The sequence below is a fragment of the Geospiza fortis genome, unplaced genomic scaffold (genome assembly GCF_000277835.1).
Source record: "Geospiza fortis unplaced genomic scaffold, GeoFor_1.0 scaffold112, whole genome shotgun sequence".
Classification (NCBI taxonomy): domain Eukaryota; kingdom Metazoa; phylum Chordata; class Aves; order Passeriformes; family Thraupidae; genus Geospiza; species Geospiza fortis.
Genome location: NW_005054298.1, coordinates 24,714,257 through 24,735,671, shown reverse-complemented (window position 1 = coordinate 24,735,671; position 21,415 = coordinate 24,714,257).

Below are 21,415 nucleotides of genomic sequence, written 5' to 3'. Positions count from 1 at the left end.
CTAAAATGATAATATAATCCTTAGAGCATTTTACCAATAGAGGTTACTCTAAGCCAAAAGTAGCAGTGGAAAATGGTTGATGAACTAGAGCTAAGCCTAGAAGAGGGTGAATGAGGGTGTTTCAAAGGGATGGTTGGCAGTTTGAAAGGGATATAACATGACTTTTGACAATTATTCTCATGTTGACTGAGAGCTGGAGGGGCAGGCATCCTTCCTTCACAGCCCACGGTAAGTTTTAATTCATAGCTGACAGGCCCCTGGACTGAGCAGTTACAGCCCCTACCAGGGGAAGGGGTTCCACACAGCCTCCACTTCACTACCCAGGACACAACCACCAGCCCAACCTTCTGGGAGCTGCCAGGTGCTCATCTAGTGACAGTGACAGTGCAGCCTTTCTGAGTGTGCTGGTGACAACATCTCGTGTTCCCTCTGAGGGGACCGGTTCTGTGAAGTATGTGGGCCTGGCAGCTTCTGGGCTGAGGTCCTGGACATTTCCTACCTGTTTCTCCTTGTCATTCACACTGACACAAAAGGAAAGCCATGCTGGCTGTCAGCTGCAAAGCACCTGGCAAAATTAGTGGTTTGGATTTTGGTGGGGGCTTTTTTTGGTTTGGTTGGGTTTTTTGTTTGGGCTGGGTTTTTTTTAGTGGAGTTTTCCGCTTGTTTTTTTCTTCTTTGGAACAGAACAGCTGTGTGTTGTGCTCTCATCCCTGCTCTGCAGGATGGCATCAGTGAGTGCAGGGGCTGCTCACTGTCAGCTTCTGCTGGGCACCCTCTCACCAGAGACGTCATCCAGCTTTTTGAGTTGCTACTTAGCACCATGAAAGCCCTTGTCAGGAAATGAGTGTTTTCTTCAGGCTAAGACTGTAGTCTTGGAAAACAGATGTGTGGGGATTTTGTTTATTTGTTTGTTTATTGCCTGGGAATTTGCCTGGTAGCATTCCCTGTGCATGAGGAGTTGTTTTCATGGGAACCTTGGGGGCCACTGCTGCAGCACTGCCCTGCCCTGCCCTGCAGCAGCCCCTCAGCCCAGTGCCTGGAGGCCATGGATGTGCACTTCCTTTCAGTCCCCTGCAGGCATCCTGCTTGCTCTAGCCATGCTGAAATTGTTCCTAGCACCCACAGACACAGATCCTGCGTGCCTGCCCTGTGTCTATGTGCAGCAGCTCTTGTTGGGCATCAGAAGGCAAGTAGAGGCACCCCGTTTTTCCCTGTCACAGAATGAGATGGGCAGGCACTGTGTACCACTCCAGAGCCCTTCTGCTCTGCAGTGGAGAAGCTCTCCAGAGCTGTCCTGGGATTTTGTGTGTCCCTGCAGTGAGAGGTGCATGGTGTGGAGTCAGCAGTAACTGCTCAGGGGTCACACAGCCTGCCTGCTGTGGAAGGGGCAGAACCACTGGTGTTTTTCAGGTAAAACCTTCAGCTCACCCATCCCTCTCAAGCTATTTCTTCACATGGAAAATCCCACAAGTCAGCTTCCTGCTGTCTGTGCTGCATCCTGGTGCCTGTGTGGTCCTTCAGCAAGGCTTCACTTTCACTGGAAAAAATAATAATTTTATTATAAACTATAGACAGCTCAGCAGTAGCTTCCTGTTTCTCAGGGAGAAGCACAGCAGCATGTTGTCTTTTGGAGCAGCTTAAAATTTGGAAAAGAAATCTTGTTGTCTGAGTTGTCAGGTTCAACCTCTGTGCCTTTCCAGCCACAGGGTGTGATGTGCAGCCCTTGGCATCAATCAGCCTGGCCCCCACAGAGCTGCTGATGCCCTGAGATGGAGGCTGCCTCTTCTGGCTAACACAGAGTGCTGTCAAATGCTCCATCCATGCTTGCATTTCCTTATGCTTAACTAGCCTCTGCTGGAAATCCAGGAGCTTCTGCAGTGAGTGCTTGTCCTCCAAGGGTGAGCCCTAGCTCTGAGCTTTCATTTTCTTTTCATGTCCTTTGCACTTTGTTGCATTTCTTAAGAAAAAGGTTATTCCTCTTACAGGGGTAATGTCTATGCTCAATGACTCCCAAGTTTTCAGCAGTATTAATCTACACCAGATTTTCTGATGTTTAATTTCTCATCCTAGTTACTGTCCAATGGAAACAGCAATTTTGTCTCTACAGACCTCAAGCAAAATACAGTGAGTGGCAGACAGTGATGTTCTTGTGCAAAATTTGTGAGGTACCCTGGACAGAAAGGATGGGGCAGGACAGAAATGCTAGGATGAAGAAGTGGAAAAGCTGGGCTGACTGTCTAAGCCAGGAAAGGGCTCCAACTGTAAGGGGAATGAATTAGAAGAACTCTTGTTTGGATCACAGCCCATTGGACTTGCCACCTTTAATCTCTGATCTTCATATTCCACTCTTAAAAACGGAGATAATGCCTCCCAAATCCCACAAGTGTACAGGGCTCTCATTATCGCATTATTTATGAAGCACTATAAGAGCTCTAAATAGGATGTGATGTAGAAGTGTTGGGAAGAAGAGGAAGGAAACCTGTCTGACAGCACAATGGCTGCGAGCAAGGTTGTCTAAGTCCACGATGAAATCTCTCTTGATAAAGCTCCAGCCAGTCTCAGGGCAGCCACACTGAGTTCCCCCTTCTTGAAAAGGATCTAAAGCTCACTGTGCCAAAACACAAAACATTTCCTTTTGCAGGGTGGCAATAAGATTGCTGTTGTGGCAGTGTAGAAGCACATTTTAAAATGACTTTTTAAAAACTGTTGTGGCACTGGTTGGGTGGGGGGCAGCACCAAAACATGAGCTCAGTCTTTAGTGCTGCCTTCTGCTGCAGGATCAGTAAGGTCACACAAAATGGAAGTTACCGTGGATGGGAGGTAGGCTCCTGTTTAGACAGCTGTGAATGTAACACCATAACACAGCAGATAGAGATAAATGCAATATAATTGCCAGTTGCTCAATCAGTGTATTGCAACATGCTGAAGCAACCATGGGCAGTGCTGTGGCAGGGGAAGCTGCTTCCTCCCCACAGCCAGCCTGCCTGTGCCCACCTGGAACTGCAGGACAAGGTAAAAACCTTCCCCTTAGTACAATTCTCCATGGCTTTGCTTGGTTCACAGCTAGGAGGTGTGGCAAAGGAGGTGCCAAGGTGGGTGAGGAGTGCCAAGAGAGAGCTCCTGTGCCCAGACCCAGGTGTGCCACATGCAGTGCACGAGGGGAGGGGGTGTTTGAACGTTTGCACCGGAGTGTCAGGCGCTTTCCTGTGGGACCCCTGTGCTGCCCCCTGTGCTCCTCAGATCGACTGGGGCTTCTCAGGCAGGACTGACATGGGGCCAAACCCACTCCGGGTCTCCCCAGGAGGCAGTTTCAGTGCAGGCAGCTCTTGTTCCTGCCTGACAGCACATCCATGCAAAAAGTGATATCCATCTATTAGAACCCCAGGGGGTAGAGTACTTCTAGAGTGTAGTGGTTAAATAAAACAACCAAAGATGTGGAAATAATTTCCAGCATGTTCTGGAAGTGTGAAGCTGTCACAGGTATCCACAGTGTAAAAATAGAAATTCAAGTCCTAGGATCTGTACTGTAGCATCCTTTAAAAATGTCATCAAAAACAAATCAGAAGAAGGCAGCTTTGTCTAGACGCTTGTTTCCTAACACCAAATGCCAGGAGTTATTGCGCCTGTACCTTTCTGGAGACTTTCTGGCTGGGGAATGTTCTCTTTGCAGAGGAAATCCTTTTAACTTTCAGCAGTTCAAGACTCTAATTGGGTGAAATAATAGCTTGGCACTCCCCCAAGCAATATGATTTTTATCTTTTTTTGTTGTCTGCAAAAGCCTGACTTGTCCAATCCTATGAGTCACGGAGGGAATGTGGATGTCAGACTGCCCTTGTATGCAGGGATGGGCTTCTGGTGAGACTGGCATGGGGTCCTTGGTCAGTGACCAGTGGGGATCTGAAACATCCTCTACAGAACTGCCCCCCCTCTGGCCTCACCTGGGCTGAGGATGTGGTGTTGATGATGTGCATGTTTTTAGCCATCTTCATTCCCATTGAGATATTCAGAGGGGGTTTTTTGTTGGCTACTGCTCTGGTTTCTCCAGGTGACTCACAATAATTATGGATTCATGTTTTTCTTTGCCAAACACTAACTATTCATTAGCTGCAGCTAGCATGTTTAGATGTTTTCAGCTGAGACTTAGATTTTGATGGTTTATTTAACCCAGAAATAAGCCTGATAGAATAAACACTGGAGCTTTGAACCTCTCAGGCTTTTGTTTCTGTACGGTGGATTAAACAAACTGAGGTACTTAGCACAAGTCTCTTTTCCTTGTTCTGGAAAAAGAAATGACCTTGAGCCTCAGGGCACAAAGCAGCAGCTGTGGCTTTCACTGTAAGTACCCTGCCATTCCCTGGGGTCCCTGGGGCTGTGCAACTGCCCATGGTGCTCTGGCACAGCTGTGGACCCTCTGGCCCAGTCCTGTTGCTTCTGTGCTCCAGGTCCGGTGCATGCCAGGAGCCACAGCTCAGCCACTTGTGAGGACAAGGTGCTGGTTTAACTTGGAGATGCATCAAGCCAAAAAGTGCAGCAGGAAGCTGTGTGGATTATCTTGGGTCTTATCTTGGGTCTTGTCTCGGGTCTTGTCTGGCTCACAGAGTTTATCACCAGTCAGTTGAATTCCAACAGGACTGAGCCGGTCCCAAGCCCACAGCTCCTCCCTGTGCTCTCAGCAGGGCTCCTGTGGGGCTGCAGGTGCTGGGTTTAGCCTCCAGACTGCAGAGAACCAAAACCACATGTTGTGCAGTGCTATTTCCCACCTCAACATGTAAAACTCAGCTGCCCCTGGCCTCCCTGCCCTCACACCATCCTCACTGTCCAGCTGGAGAGTCCATCCTCCTGTTGTTGTGGATTGGAGCAATGGAGAAAGGGCCATAAGATGGCAAACCAGGAAACTGTGCGGAATAAAATACCTGTGGGACAGGTGGATGCAAAAGGCTGGGCTGCACAAGATTAGCTTGGGCTAAACTGGAACTAGGATTTCCCCTTGAATCCTTGCCTTGGTTGAAGCAAGATGTTCAAGCAGTAAAACTTTATAAAGAAGTGGTGGGCCTCCATAGACCCTCTGGGAAGGTCCTTGTTGTCTTTGTACATCCACAGGACAGACTGAATGCAGGGCCTTACCCATGGATGCAGTAGGAGGCTAAATCTGGAAGAACAACCAGGCATCCCAAACAAGCAAACGTGAGAGAGAGCCTGAGTGCTGAGCTTGGTTTGTGAGCAGCAGGGGCTGCTCTGCTGTTCTTGCTGTACTACACCTGTCACCTCTCCTGTGGAAGCAGCATTTGATCATCCTCCTCCAAATTGTGCCAACAAAGACCTCTCCCGCTGCCACTGAAATACTTACTGGGTGAGTAGCCCCACAACTTGTTTCCTAGGTAGGTTTTGTCACTGTGAGCAAGCACAGCAGCCCCTGCTGCAGGTGGCCTCACAGCCAGTGTCCCAGCTGTTCAGGACAGTTTGCGGGCAACATGGGGTGTGGGTGGACTGTAGCACCTCCTGCCAAGGTCCCTGGCACCCTGCCCCAGCACTGGCTGCCCTGAGAGGTGCAGAACACACAATGAGTGGGGCCGGGGGGGTTCTTCGTGCAGGACACGACTTGTGCTGTGCAAGTTTGTCTCAGCCTTACTGTGCCCTTCACTTTGTCTCCTGGTGGTGCTGCTTCCCTTGGGGCATTTTTTTCCTTCTCCTTTTGCCATCTTTACAGCTTGTTTTCCTTCCTGCATCTGCAAGGCTGCCTCCAACAAAGCCCTGGCAGACAATCTTATCTCGAAGCACAACCAGTCCTGCTCCTTTCACTAGGGTATGTGCCTGCTCCAACACTTGGCTGGAGCAAGGCCCGGCTGGGGAGCACAGCCCCACACACAGCCCTGCCTGGGTACTGCCAGCTCTGGTCCCTGGCAGGGCCAGGGAGGGCAGGAGAGGGGCACTGCGGGGGCTGGGCTGTACACAGGCACTCAGAGAGGTTGGCTCTGCGTGTGCTGTTTCTGAAGTGGAATGCTATGCCATTAATGAAATGGGTAGGAGAAATGACTGAGTCTATTTTTTCCCCCTTGGCTTATTCACTTGATTTGAAAGGCTTTCCCCCTCACCTTCCTTCCCCCGAGTTTGCAGGTTTAATATTTTGGTGATTAAAATAGATCTGCTCTGGAGCATCTGTGGGAAAGTGCCTCACATTTACTTTGGGAGAGAAGGCAGGAGAAGGCAGAATTGAGAACTGTCACTGCATATGCCTTTCAGCAGATATTCCTGATAACTAGTGCACCTGGAACTATGAAAGAAAGTGCAGATACAAATAGCAACAAAATTAATTTAAGCAAAGGAGATGTTCCTTTTGCCTGACCACACCTTGCAAACCAGGAAATACTTCCTCTCATGTAGAAACAGGAAGACTGTGCTGTCCGGGCCAGGGTAGTCTGCAAGTCTCAGGTAATTTGCTTTGTTTATGTTGTTGGGGCAGGATGGTAAAGTCAGTGGAGCTACAAGTGAAAGTCTTCTATCTGCAAAGGTTTGTAAAAGCTTATTATCTCTTGAAAAATCGCTAGAAAACTGAGTTGGGTGCAGCATTTCATCTGGATCCAACTCCTACTGTGGCCAGTGGTGACCTTTCTGTTTGCTTTGAAGGGCACTGGTAAATGGCCTCAGTCTTACAGGCAAACGCTCAAGACACTTGTTCTGGAGTGAGGGTCAGAGCCTTGTTCAGGAACCAGGCATCTCTTCTATCAGACTGTTCACCTTTTGTTTCCAAAGTCCAACTAATGTGCATCATTTTGCCAATAAAAGAGGCTGAGAAGATGATTTTTATCAAATGCTGTGCCTAAAGAACAAAGCAGGACTTGTAAATATTCCATTGTACTAAATATCTTCCAATATACCAGGCTGAGATTTATTCTTCCTTTGTTGCTGCCACCAGCCCTTTCTGACTGGCATTTCCTGGAGACTCCTGACAGCTTCCAGCAACAGGCAGTGAGAGCAGGCACATCTCCTGCTGATCCTGGTGAAGGTTTTGCACAAGGCTTGACTGGATGCCAGAGGTGGGGGATGATCCTCCAACGCCCCGTGGTGCTGCCGTGAGTCACAATGCAGGTACTGTGAGCACGGGAGTCTGTGACAACGTAACGACACAGTCCAAGTGTGCCTGTGCAATCTGAGGGTATAATCTGGAGTATCATCTAAAAGTAACTCCAGGCAGTAAGAAACGAGACTCGTTATGTCCCACACTGTACCACCAAGTGAACAAAAAAGACAGTGTTTTTTCAGGTAGCAGCCTCTGGGGTTTGGCTGACTCCTGGTAAACATATTTGTAGGACCAGTTTATTTTCCTTTGTTTTAGCAGAATGTGTAGAAATTTAGGTTGATAATAGCTGAAATGCTGATTTATTCACATGAGTCTCCAAGCTGTCAGAAATAGCAGCTAGCATGAGAGTTTAATAAATCACTGGAGCTCACAACTCTGACAGTTGAACAACTGCCCTTTGCTGAGGTCAAAGCTGCAAAAAAAGAGCTTCAAGTGCATTTTTCACCTAAAAAAATAATCTGGATGTAGAATAACAGAATCTGTGTTTTCTCTGATTTCTCAATCAAATTTGCTCAACATGCAACTTAAACATCTGGGCTTCCTTTGGATGTCAGCTGTTGATTGCTATCCCCTCATGATGCTCTGACCTTCAGAAATTGCTGCAATGAACTGTTTTGCCAACCTATAGTCAAGTTTCATGTCTGCAAAAGATGCAGGTCTTTCTTCTCTATTTTTAATTCACATCTCTTGTTTCTGGTCCCTGTGCTGTCAGTTCAATGGCAGAAACCACAGGAAATGCTGCCCTGTGAGGGCAAGTCCCTTGAAACAGCAAGTCCTGCCTTCATCTCCCCCTAATTAATGAATTCAGATGGAGAGAGACAGGAGCCCACAGTGACCTTCGTGGGAGCCTGTATCAGCCACCCCTGCTCTCTGCTAGGGAGGGGTTTGGGCTGGCTTCATACAAGTTTTTGGTTAGACTGTCCTGCCAAGCAAAAAAAGAATGTCCTTACTCTGGAAAGTAGTGCTCTGGTGTTGGATCTGACACAGCTCTGCCATTGCATCATACAGACACACCATCAATGCCCTTCAGCTGGGCTCTGTGAATCATCACAACATGATGCCTACAGGAAAGAGAACCAGCTTGGTGACGTCTTCTTCTGGCAGCTACTTCTCTAAGATGGACCACAAACTCTCTGTGCTCTCTCACGTGCCATTTCTACAGGAAAGACAGTTTCGCTTGTCTTTCAAAGACCACAGTTAAAAGTGGTTTTATGCTTTATGCAAAGGTGGATTTTTCCCATGAACATGCTTATGAAAGCAAACAAAGAATCCAACATTCTTCCTGAGAGCAACCCCCTTATCCTAAGCCACTCTCCTGATGTGAGGGCACAACCACAAGGCAAGCCCTGCTGTGCCACAGGGCCACGAGTGCCACTGTCCCCATGAAGGCAGCCAAGGAAAAGGGTGCAGAGACTCAAGGCTGTTCCTGTGTGGATGGGACATGCTTCCCATGCACCTGTGGGCTGGAGACTGTCTGGCTCTGCACCTACCCACTGCACAGACTGCCCATCTTTGGTCTTTTTCCATTTACATGGAGATTAGTCATGCCAGGCCTTTGATGTTGCAACGTTGATGGTGTAATCCTGCCATGTCTTTGGCAACTCAGTGTCTTCTTGAACAAGATGGCAAAGTTTAATGTCTGATGTGAAAAGCAAAAATATCTATAAAGGTGAGTATTAAAGTCCTTCTGGATGAATTAATATGTCATAAAAATGAGAATAGAAATGGTGCAGAGGGGATTTTCTTTTTTGATCTGTCATTGCAGACCACTTTCAACTGTGAATTTCTTGATAAACATTTAATATTCATTGCACAATTCCATTTTGACATGAAATCTTCTGGGATGCATAGTTCAAATACAGCAAAAACTGCATTTCTAAAAGAAAGTTAAACTCTTCCTGGTCGATGTACTTATTTTAGTCTTTCCAGATTTCTGTAATCTCTTCACACCAGTTGAGATGCTGCAGAGACCCTGGTTTGCTTTGGCTGGTGATCCAGCAGAACTGGGATGTCTCACTGGCAGTGACCCACTGAAGTCCCAGGGGATGAGATGCTGGAAGGAGCCTGTGGGGACTGTGGTCCTTGCAATTTGTGACAAACATCACAGAGCTGCCACTGCTGGGGACAGCCCTACCCCACACTGTAGTCACCGATGAGAAAAGCACATGAGGGATGAGGAGCAGGTGTCTGGCTCTAAGCAAACTGCAAGGGCTCCTGCACACCTGTGCCTCCAGCCCATCCCCACCAAACAAGGTGTAATTCCCCTTCTGAGGTGCCTCAGTTTGGCCTCTTTAGATTCATGCATCAAAAGCACAGCTAAAACTAAACATCACCTTTACTCAAGCTGCACTCAGGCTATGAAAAATACAGAATGCTTACTGTGGTTTGTTTGTGTGGATCACATCCTGCTCTTGGTGAGTTTCATAGCAAACACAGTTTGGGGGATTTCCCTTCAGCCTTCACAGCATCCTTCATTTCTCACCCTCTGGGGTCATCCTGCTGCTGTTGCACTATGGAAACATAAGAGTTTTGACCAAGTATTTGTGAAACTCCCTGCACCTAACAAACCTCCTTGAGCTTTGTCAGAGCCTGGGCTGATGCTCTGAGCAGGGGAGAACCTGAGGGGTGTGCATGAGCACCAAGCCAGCCCAAGGCCTGCTGGGAGGAAGGCGAGAGTCCTGCCAAGCTGAGAGATGCTTTTGAAGGCTGCAGCTTCATCTGATATGATTTCATAAAGCTAACATTTAAGGGTCAGATAATGAGATATCCTGCCTTCAGACATTGCATACACAAGCCCAGCCCACTGCTGAGACAAAAGTGGCTTTAAGCCCCATCTATCCATCTATCTGATCCATCTGTTTGCCTTTTGCCAGCTGGCATGAAAGGTTCTTTTATCTAAAACTATTTCCAGCTATTTCTTCTCTCAGAATCTCCAAAGTGTTTGCATTATTTGAAAGAACTATTTCCAGGATTTTTGGCTGCACAGCATTCAAGCTTCAGATTTTACAACAGGTATTTGAGCACATTCCCTTGCTTTTGTAAGGGCTTTTACAGCAGGTCTTCTGTCATGGGAAGGGTGTGCTCCTGTTCCAAATATTCACTTTCTCATGTTATTTTTGATATCTCCTTAGCAATTGCAGGTTGGCAGCATATTACTCCTGGTAAGCCAAGTCCAAAGAATGAGCAGGGAAGTTTCATGTGTGTGATGATCTCCAACTGGAATGGGGAGAGGTTCTGGGACGTGAGAGGTGTCTCATTGTGGCTGCATCTCTTTGGACTTACTGGGCTCTGGGATTTGCAGATGCCTCATTTGAAACTACACAGAGTCCTCCAGGTGTGAAGCCCAGAGCTGCTGCTGAGCTCAGTAATGCCCAGGGAATGGGATAGGGAGAATCCTTTTGCTGTTCTTTTGAGCCTGCCACTGAGACATCGTTTTTTTTTTTCCAGATCAGCTATTTTTAAAAGACATTTTTATTGCTGTTCAGCACATGGTGGGCAGTGATGATTGCTATGTTTCCTTATGGCAGTACCCAGGCTACTGTATGTTCAGTTTTCCAGGAGTAGCTTTGATAGGTCCAAGTGGGAGGAACTGTGATGTGGATTGTACCTGACTTGTTTCAGGGAGCTTGAATAACATGTACTTGTCTTCATACCAAACAGTCACAGTTCCTACTTCCCTGGGTAGCAGCCACATAAGGGAGCAAATCCTGAAGATTGGCCCATCCTTCAGGGTGATGCTGGATGGTGGCACGTCAGCTACCTGCTGGAGAACTGTTTGATGGCAGTCAAAGCTATTGCCTGCTATGTATTTCCAACCAGCATAAAAAGGAAATCTTTGTTTTGTTGTGCTTTTTTGGGGGGAGGGTGTTTTTTTATTTGTTTTGTTTTGGTTTTTTTTTCCTAATGTAGCAATTTGTGGCCAAATCACAGGGTCTCGAGGGAGTATTCTTGGATGAAAAAAATACTTCAGGATTTGGCCTAACATAACTTTAAGATAAAAACTTTTATGTAATCACTAATTCACAGTCGCAGTTGCTTTGGCTTCTCTCATTATCATTCCTAAGTTATTCTTTTCATGCTGGGAGCTGAGTTTTCCTGGCACTGCATCTGTTTTCAGCAATGTATACTCCACAATTGCTGACAACTAGGAGTTGGATCCCATGTTCCTCGACCCTGGCTGTAGCTTGTTTTTTCTGGCACCACTTTAAAGTCTCCCATCTGCACTTGTCTCCTGATGACCAGTGGCGGTCCTTCAGCTGTGTGAGAAGTGCCTGATGTTATCCTGTTGTTCTCGCACTCCTCCAGACCCGTTTCTCGGCTGCACAGCCCTCTCCTGTTCCTAGATAGAGCCTTATCAGGGCCAGCCATGGCAATGCTCCCATCCCTTTCCAGCTCTCCCCTGTGGCCACTGGAAGGTCTGTTAGCTCTGTGCATTTTAGCGCAGCAGAAATGCTGCTCTGCTGCTTCTCTGGTTTTCCAGCCCTCTTTGCTTTTCTGTAGAAATGTCCCCCTGCCTCTGTTCAATCTAGGCTCTGTAGGAGATCACCTCTGCACCCTTCAGTTGCTGAGAGCCAGAAGGAGAGCTGTGTGCTGGTGTCTCTACTTGCCTCTCTTCTCCACTGGGCTATTTTTGCTCAACCCTGGTGCTGGTCGCGCCGTATCCAGCTTACTCATAAGATGCCGCTGTTCCTCTTAGCAGTATTTGGAATGAGTACAGCTGTTCAATGCTTGAATTCCTCCTCCCCTGGCTTACCAGGAGTATGACTTTTTAAGGGATGTGTGCTGTTTGGTAGTAGGCAGGTGCCCTTGCTCAGTTAGGAGGCTGGGTATTTCTCTGGGCTTACTCTGTAGTTTGATGTGGGCACGGTGTACTTGACAGATTAATAGTGTGTTCATTCCTCCTCCACTGCTTGTCTGAGTTTGTTTATTTCTGTTATTCCTGTTATATTCAGTTTCATTTGTTATTTTTGGCTTTGTTTTCCAGGCCTCTTTACTTACTTTCACTCAGGTTAAAGGAATCCTTCTTTGTGCTTTCTTAGTATTTTGAGGGAAAACTGACGAGTGTTTTGTGCTTTTTAATCGTGCCTCACCAGACAGGGCAGGCAGGAGCTTGCACATACTTGTTCCTTCCCTGTCCTCATTCAGATGTCAACTGACTTTGATCTTCCTATACCTCCCAGCATGTGTTGGAGCTTTACTAGGCACTCAGGGTTTCCATTACCTCCACACCACAGCTGACATGATGTAGCAGTTTTCAGCCATTCCTCTTTTTGCTGTCATCCACTGGCCGCTGCCAGGAAAGTGTTACCCCAGGCTGGGCAATTACTGGGAATGGCTCCCTCCTGGAGGCCGGCTCCCACCGGCAGCAGCACTGGTGGTTAGGCACGTAGGCCTCCCTCAGTCAGGAGGGGAGCAGTGTCCCAGCCTGGCTGCATTTCATGGAAAGCCATTTTTCAGCTGATTTCCTTTCCTGCCTGCCAGTGCCCCACTGGTTTCCATGGTATTCGTGGTTGTGTAGGGGTGGCAATTTCAGTATCCTGGCAGCCTTCCAGGCTGCCTCTCCATAAAACCCTGTATGGTTTCAAACGTGTATGTAGATATATAAGGATTTTTCCTTCATCCCACAGAGCTGCTGTGTGCTTTTAAGCAGTTAATCTATTCCATCCTTCGCTTATCTCACAGGTGCAGTGTGAGGTTGTGCCTGTTCTTGCTGGCAAGTTGCTTTGAGGTTCCTCTGATGAAAGGTTTGCTGTAAAGGCAAGAAGTGATCAGAGCCATGTTATCACTCTCACTTCCAGGGGCTCATACAGAACATCCTACTGAAAGAATAACATGGTCCCATGACCACAAGCTGATTCTTGGAGCTGAACTTAAATGGGCTGGCATCGCCATCACTTCCATCCTATCACATAAGGGCTCCTTCCATGTCTTCATCCACTTCTGAGAGCTGCTGTGGTCACTCCTGGTGGGTGTGAGCTCCCAGCCCAGCCACACATCTGCAACAGCACTGCAGAAAAACATCAGAAAATCTTTCTTGTTACAGAGGAGATTCTGTCAATCCTGTTTTGTTTAAAAAACAAACCCAAAACAATCCAGGGCTTTGCTCTAAGCAATATTTGGAGTGAGCTGAGCACACATCTGGTCTCAGCTTCACATAGCCTTTCATAATGGTCTTTAGCCATAATAGTCTCATTTTTTGGAAGCGAGTCATTGCTGCTCTTCGGGTTGAATGAACTCTGATCAGGCGTGGACCTCAATGCGTCAGGGTGAAAAAACACCTCATGTCTGGGCTGTGGGAGGCTGGAGGGGTTGGAGAGAGGGGGTACTGTGCTTGGATACACACAGAATGGCCACTGTTACACATAACTTGAGACGAGTGATTAAATGGAGACCTTCTTGGCTAAAGATGGCAGGGCTGTGATTTGTGATTTTGGCTGTTGTGGGCTCCATTTCATCCGATAGGATACATCTGGCAAAAGAGGGGAGTAGCAGATTGAAGGCCCTCTTTGTTGAGATGGATTTAGTGGCCCTGAGTTGAAGGAAGATGGTCCTTGGTCTGCTAAAGGGAAAGGAGCTGCAAACTGCAACATATATTAACTATTTCTATCTGTAGAAACCACAGGAAGAGATAATCCAGTAGTAACAGCTGCCCCTGGAATTATTTGTGCACATGTTTGACTCCAGAGCTTTTTACCCAGCTGGCTGGAGGTCACAGTGAGTACAGATAAGTATTTGCCAAATGCTAAGGAGAAGACAGGACAAGGTCAGAAGCTCTTCTGGTAGCAAGGCAGAGTGTGTTTAGCAAATGCTGCTATCTCCTGAATTGGGGTGAGAGATTTCATCAACAAAATACGCAGGGGAGCTCTGAATACGAGCGGAGGGCAGGAAGAATATGCTTTACAGCTTTTGGTTAAGCCAAGAGAAACTTGAGACTTGCTGCTTCCTTCTGACTCGAGGACTATCTGCCAGCCTGTCCCAGGGACCTACTCCTGCAGATGAGCATTGTGAAACTTCCAAGCCAGTGTCCCTGTCAGTGTGGCTCATAACAGAGATCTGAGTTTAGCACCCTCCTTTCTGTTAAATCAAAATGCATTTTCATTTAAATCCACATTCAAACATAAACCTTCTCCTGTAACATTTTCTCTCCTCCTTTCACTCCTCAGATCCTCTCTCTCCTGCCTACAACTTCCTCCCTCTTTCTGTTCAACATTTAGTCCAGGGTCCATGCTTCTCTTTGCCCTCATTTCATACCCCTTCCACCCTTCTGTTGCTGGGAATATGAGAGCTTCAGCACTTATGAGAGCAGAGCTGTAGGGCTGGTAGCTTTTCCTTTTGCTAAATGCAACTTCTCCAAAGTTGAGGGGATTGTTGAAAGTAAATAAATACAAAAGTGAAACTGGCAAAAATGCTAGAGAGGGGAAACCCTGCTCAGACATTGATTTTACTCAGCTCAGAGGGGTAGGAAGCAACTGTGCTCTCAATGTTACCTGCAGGCCCCAGCAAGCAGGACTGATGCTGGTGGCTGGAGTTGGTGTCCTGGCCTGTATCACTTCAAGGAGAGGGCTCCTGATGGATGCTTTGGGGAAGCAGTTAGTTGGGTTCATGTTTCCAAATCAATCCATGAGAAGCAAGCAGGGTGTGCAGAGGTACTGACTCATTTCTTGATCTGAAGGAACAATCTTCTCAGATAAAAATGTCTCAAAATTGTCAGGCAACAGATGTCATGTTACAGGCAGAAGCAGAAGGGATAAAATCTCCTGTTTGGTTTAGTAAAAGGTAATAATTTTATTTTTATCTTCCTCCAGGTAATGTTCCCAGAGCTGGCTGCATGCAGGAGAGGAATGCTGGGCAGGCACACTCAGCAGCACCTTTCTCTGGAAGCTATGGATCTGAGAGTGGTCAGCCCTCTGACATTGTCCTTGCAGTGGCAACAAAATCTGAGTTGAAAGGGGCTTCAATTCAATTCTGTTTTTACTCTTTTTCACATTTGCAAGAGAAGACAAAACCTGAAGAAGCTCGGCTGTTGGGCTCGTAGTTGACACCTCCTTTCTCATTGCAAAGGGCAACAGTTCTAAGAAGTCTGAGCAAAAAGGGTTTCCTCCACACTGTCATTTAAAATAACAAGGAACAAATGCATGTTGTAGACACCACTTCTGTCCTTTAGATGAATGCCTGGCACTTGTCAAGCTGATGTGAAGTTCAAGGGTGGCCAGCAATGAGCACAAACAGGGGCTGCTTCCTCTGGACCCCCACCATGGAAAACTGAGTGTAGGTCTATCAGAGGCTTTCATTTTGTTCTCAGAGGGCATTTTTATTAGCTTCCTGATAGTATTGAGCTGATGGGAGAAATATTTTTAGGTCAAATCCTAATTGTCTGCAAGACATTGAAGACCAAAAAGGAAAAGGTGGCTTTTGGAAACCAACCTGACTTGCACTGCTAACTATCATGGGTAGTGAGTAATTAAAAAAACACCAACCAACAACTGAAAAGAAAAAAATCCCAACACCCCAGAACCAGAAGGCAAAGGAAGGTAACAGTAGCAGGAGAGAGTGTTGGAGATTCCCTGAGCTCCATTCCCAGCTGCCTGTCGTGAGTGTGAGAAGGCTCAGGTAGCTCTCAGGAATGAAACCCTGCAGGTCTGTGGTGATGACATACCCATCTGCTGCAGACCAGAAGATGATTCTGACACAACTCATTACGTTTCTATTTCTGACTACGTCCATTGTTGGATTTAATGAATAAGTGATGTTTTGAACTGATAAAAACACTGCAGCAAATTTCCCATTTTATGTTGTGATGAACAAGCCAAGAGATTCAGACAAGCTGTAAAAGGCCTTTAACATATGATTGCAGACTTAATTCAAAGTGGGAGGTGCTTCTCAAAGCTAACTTGAAAGTTTCTCTCACCTCCACCCCCAAAGTGGAGATAAGATTTCCACAGACTAAGCAGTGTTATCTCTAAAACAAGGCAGCAGCTGCTACCGACACTGTTGGTAGTTCATTATCACAGGGAAATATAATGTATTAGGAAATGTAAAAATGATGATTAACTATTTCACTGCTAATCCTTTTAGAAACAAAATAATCCCTTTATCCCTCAGTGTGCATCTTCCTCCTCTTCCTTCTCCTTGCATACTCAAGGCCGACCTGTCCCACACCCACCTGCTTATGTTTCCAGGCTTGATCCTCACACATGATCCTTTGATCATGGGATTATGGGCTCCCCATAGGAAACCACTTGCTACACCAAAATCAGGGAATGTGAGACCAGCACACAAAAAAGAAGCAAAACATCAAAATAGATCTTTCTGGGGACTGCCACAAGAGTGGTGCAATTAATTTTTGCATTCAATTTATTAAGAGTCTGTTATCAAAAGGTAAACAAAGCTGCCACAAAACTTCTCTTCTGATTTAGGATGTTAGTGTCAAAGACTGTCATGACTTCATTGCACAGTGTGGTTCACCTTGTAGTAGATTACACAACAGCCTGGTAGAGTTAGAAAACTCAAGTCTGAAAACATTTACTAGTTCATACTCATAAATGTTTTGGGTTTTTTTTCAAAAGCTCAACAGTAGGTGCTCTTTTATTTGCCTCAGAGACAAAGAAAAATGAAGTCATAACAGCCCTCAGACAGATTTTTATGAGTCTAAAGGCCAAAAGTAATGTCTGGCACAGATTATTTAACTGGACTAAAGGGGAAATTAATTCCCTCTGAGGCAGGGAATTTGATTTACCATTTCTTTAAGGCTTTTGGTAGAATTGGGAGCATGAGAGCCTGGTCTGGTATGTGATGCCACAGGAGCTTTTGCCACTCTCACATCTTGGCAGGACAGGCCGACCATTGTGAATAGGGCTTTTCCTGCCTGCCAGAAAGAACAGAAAGAAACAGACTTTACCCCATAAAGGACTTCTCTGGGATTTGAGTCAAGGCTTGGTGTGCCTCTGTCCCTCCTTTGTAGAATCTGTTTTCCCAAGATAATACCAAGCCTGTAAGAGGAGCAAAACCCAAGAATAATTCAGACAAGATGAAAGTGCTGCTGGTAGTTTGTAAAAAGGCTCTGAAGGAGAGGGTGCCTTTCCCTATTCCCAAGGAAACATGTCCATGACTGAGGAAGGTACTTCTGTGTTCAGGTTGCTTCTGACGGCTCCAGAGGTTTCATTTTTCCTTATGCATATGTGCCTGCTTCCCTGTAAGTGCGGTCTTCCCACAGCCCCCTTCCCTGCCCTGACTCCAAGGGGACTTATGGGGGTGTGTTAATGCCACTCTGCAGCAGCCAGGATTGGACACTGATGGGAAAATTTATATAAAACAAGGAACCAAACACTTCCAAAGGTAATGACGTCTGGGTGTGATTTCTTGTTTGGCTGCACTGGCTGAAGCTGTAGCTGCTAACTCAGCAGACTGTAAGTAGACACTATTGTCTTTTCTGTGACTTCTGGCTGCAATTCAGGATGTTAATAATATCTAGAGAGCTATAGGAGGCTTGGATCCCATCTATCAGGAACCACCTCTCTCTCCACATACAGGAGCAGAAGTGGGGTGATGATCTTGCTGACAGTTCCCTAATTTAGCAATGAGTGGCAGGCGTTTGTTGGGGAGATCTGTAGCGAGTCCATTATTTATTAAGCTATCACTTAGGATCCAGAACGGATGTATTTATTTGTAGGGAAGTCTGTAAAAATCTTGATGGCTGTTCTAACATATGTTTATGCATCAGAGTCAATGCTAGGGGGATGTTATCTTTTTAAATTAGGAACAAAATATCTCCTAAAAGCAAAATATCTGGACGTGTTGTTATATTCTTTCCCCAACGCTTACAGCAGCACTGGGAGAACACCCTAGCCAAGCTGACAGACAGCCAAATATAATTTATGGCTTGTTTTAAACTGATTTGTTGACTTCATGAAAGGCCCTGTCAAAAAGAACAGTCCCATGAGTCCTAACAATGATAACAGTTATATTGCATCAGCGCTGAAAAACTCTTGGATAACAGTGAACCTACCCTAAGAAATCTTTTTAAGTGCCTGAACATTGGATTTTCTGAAAAGAAATGAGACTCAAGCTATTGTTTCATAGTTCATTTCAGTTTTCTTCATTCTTTGTTCATCTTATTTTCCACTGATTGGAATACTCTCTTGGTAGCATGAAAATAGTTTCCCTTATTCCAGTTAATTAAAAATAAAGATATGTGTTGTTTAAAGGAGATGCTGCTAACAAGGACATGTTTAATTTCTCTTACGTGCAGCGATATCAACATGTTTGTGTCCGCATCAGTCGGAGCCAGAGTGGGACACTCCTGAGCCTCCTATCAGCTGCATTTCTCCTCTCTGTGTCTCACTGAAGCAAAGGGCAACCCCCACGTGCTGTTTGTGCCTGTGCTGTTCAGAGCTCCCTCACCCAAGGGCAAGATACACGTCCCCTGCTGTATCTGACCCTCATCTTGGGGAGCTTCCAGCCACAGACCCTGGCTCCTGTGCCACTGTCCTCCTCATCCTTGCCCCATGACCGTGCTGCTGGGGCAGCCTTGCCTCTGCCTGGCTGGGAGAACAGTGAACACAGCTGCAAAAGACCATCTGCTTCCTAAGAGTCTTTCCTCCTCATATTTTTTAACAGTCTTATCTCCACTAAGTTCAATAGTGTTGTTTCATTGGTCAGAGTTCTTCCTGGTGGAAATACAGTGCTTCAGTCAGAATATTTTAAATCTTGGTAAATTTGATGTGTTTTCTCTAGTCTCCCCATCTTTATCTGAACCTGCACCCCAGATTTACTGTCCTGCAGCTCTGCAATTTTTCATTATCCTGACTACTTTTCCGTAGGTCTTACTTGGTGTTGCTGAATATTAGGAGAGCGAAATCCTAGCTTATAGATAAAACAATATCACAGGAAGAATTATAAATATGTTCTTGTCCAAGCACATAACAATGAGCGAGCCTGACTGTGACAGTTTGGGTCTCTGGTTTCCTCCCACCACCGTGGGAAAAGGAAGCTGGTTCTGTGCTTAGACAGCAGCGATTGCTTTCTACGTCTGCGAGGAGGCCAGCCCCTCCTGGGCCCTGCCAGCTCCGGGGACACCGGGGTGCCGCAGTTCCTGCTCTGCAGTTCCTGCTCTGCCGCCTGGCACCGGGGTGTGACCGGGGCTGGCACAGCCACACCGGGCCGGGGGGGACCCGGCCCTTGCAGAGAACAGCTGCAGGACTCAACATAGCTTAGGGAAGCAGGGGAAATTCTTGCAAACTGCTGCGATTGCAAGTGTGTGAGATTAGTCCAAGGGCCTGATAGAAACTCCAGCAAAGCAGATGCACAGCCCCCGGCTCTTCAGTAGGGTGTTTTCTTGATTGGGTTTGGATGAAGGAAATGACATGTCATTTTTCATACAATTATTTCCTTTTTGTGAAACTAAAAGGAAATCATTGTATTAAAAATGACATGTCTTTTTCCTTCATTTTATGAAAACACAGAACAAAATTCAAATCTGTTTTGTGGAGAGAAAAAAAGAGAAGTATTTTAAGGCAGAATATGTTTTTGTACATTTTCTTGTGGAGAAGGACTCCTAGTATTAATTAATGGGCCAAAACTAGAATTACTGAAACAAGTGAGACCTCTGTCATTTACTTCAGGCTGAGCAGGTTTTCATACACATCATAAACAATTACAGTAATTTTCTTTTACCATCTAAACAGTGGCAGTGCTATGCAACCCACATGGCAAGGTTCTTGTTTTCTCTGAACAAAGTAGATCTTGCTTCTTTTATTGGTAGCTGCAGCAGGGCAGAAGGTGTGTTGCATAGCTTGGTGTCTGTGGAACCAGAAAAGAACATTGGATTTTGATGCTGCAGAAAAATAATCAGTGTTGGGGTTTTTTTCCTCTCTCAGAGGTAAAATTGTTCTAGCTGGTGAAGGGGGAGAGTTGGCGCTGGTGTTACTTCTAAAGGTTATTTCTTGACATTCATATTTCACAAATAACAGGAAGGATACTGTGGTTAACGTGTGGTTGCAATTCTGGAAAGTGGCAATACAAATAACAATCTGTGATTCTATATTTTATTGTCTCACCCATATCCATGTTGGAGCTGCATAGATTGGAAGTAAAAATATTGTAAGAAACTTTAAAAACATTTTATAACTATCAGTGTAAATTCACCTTGACCCTAGGAATGTCAAACTATGACCTTGGCCAAAGCATCGCAATGATGAAAATCCTAGTACAATTTATTTAATAATTCTCTTGATAATCAAAGTATCAGATTACATCTATTTCATCCATTATGGCTTGTGAAGAGGAATGGAATTGTGCAGAAAACTTTTATTATCACTAAAATTGTAACTCTGACTTGCAGCTACACCATTTTATGTAGTAGCGTTCAATATTTTGAGGTGTGGAATTGGATTCCTGAACTTCTAGGAGACCCTTGAAACTGGTATAGGAATTTTGGCACAGGGAAGCATTTCCCATAAACCTTTGGTGATGCCCAGATATGAAGGTGCCTTTGGTGTTCAGGGTGTTAAGAACCTTTTTTCTATGCCACAGCCAGTAAAACTTGTTTGAAAGAGCCTTGCTAGGCCAGAACATCAGACACTACGTTCCAGTCACAGCTCTGCCCTCAGCTCTTTGGTCCTGCGCAATACAGCAAAGCTTAAAGCATACAAACAGCTGAGTGGGCTCACTTTATCTTTGTTTTGAAATCATAAAATCTCTTTAATTTAAGAGGTAGATAATGGTTTTGCTTGAGAGAGTCACGTGGCTGAAGCCATAGGAGCTGAGTGGATTTCAGATTGGACATTAGGAAGAAATTCTTCAGAGAAGGGGTGATTAGCTATTGGAATGGACTGCCCAGGGAGGTGGTGGAGTCACCATCCCTGAAGGTGTTTAAGGAAAGACGGGGTGGCACTTAGCTGACAGGGTGGTGGTCAGTCACAGGTTGGATTCGATGATCTCTGAGGTCTGTTCCAACCTAAGGGATGCGTGTTTCCGTGACTTGCCTGGGCTCACCGCGCGAGAGCAGTAGGTGCTACGGCCAGCGCTCCCGGGGAGCTCACAGGGACAGAGATAACGGGGGCTTGAACCCGAGGACAAGGCAGAAGCTCCGGGTGTTTGACAGGCAGGCCACCGAGTTCAAACATGACGCAATCTCGGAGACTGCTAAACATTTTTTTCTTCTTGTTACAGGCATTTTTAGTGAATCCTGAGCTCACGCCTCCCTGCTGACAGCCTCTCACAGGCAGCCTGCATGGGATGGGGGGGCCGTTCGCGGCCTTCTCGGGAAGGTCTAACGGGGCCTTCCCCTTCTCACGGAGCCGCCCCTCGCCCGCAGCTCTCGCCCGCGGCGGTGCCCTC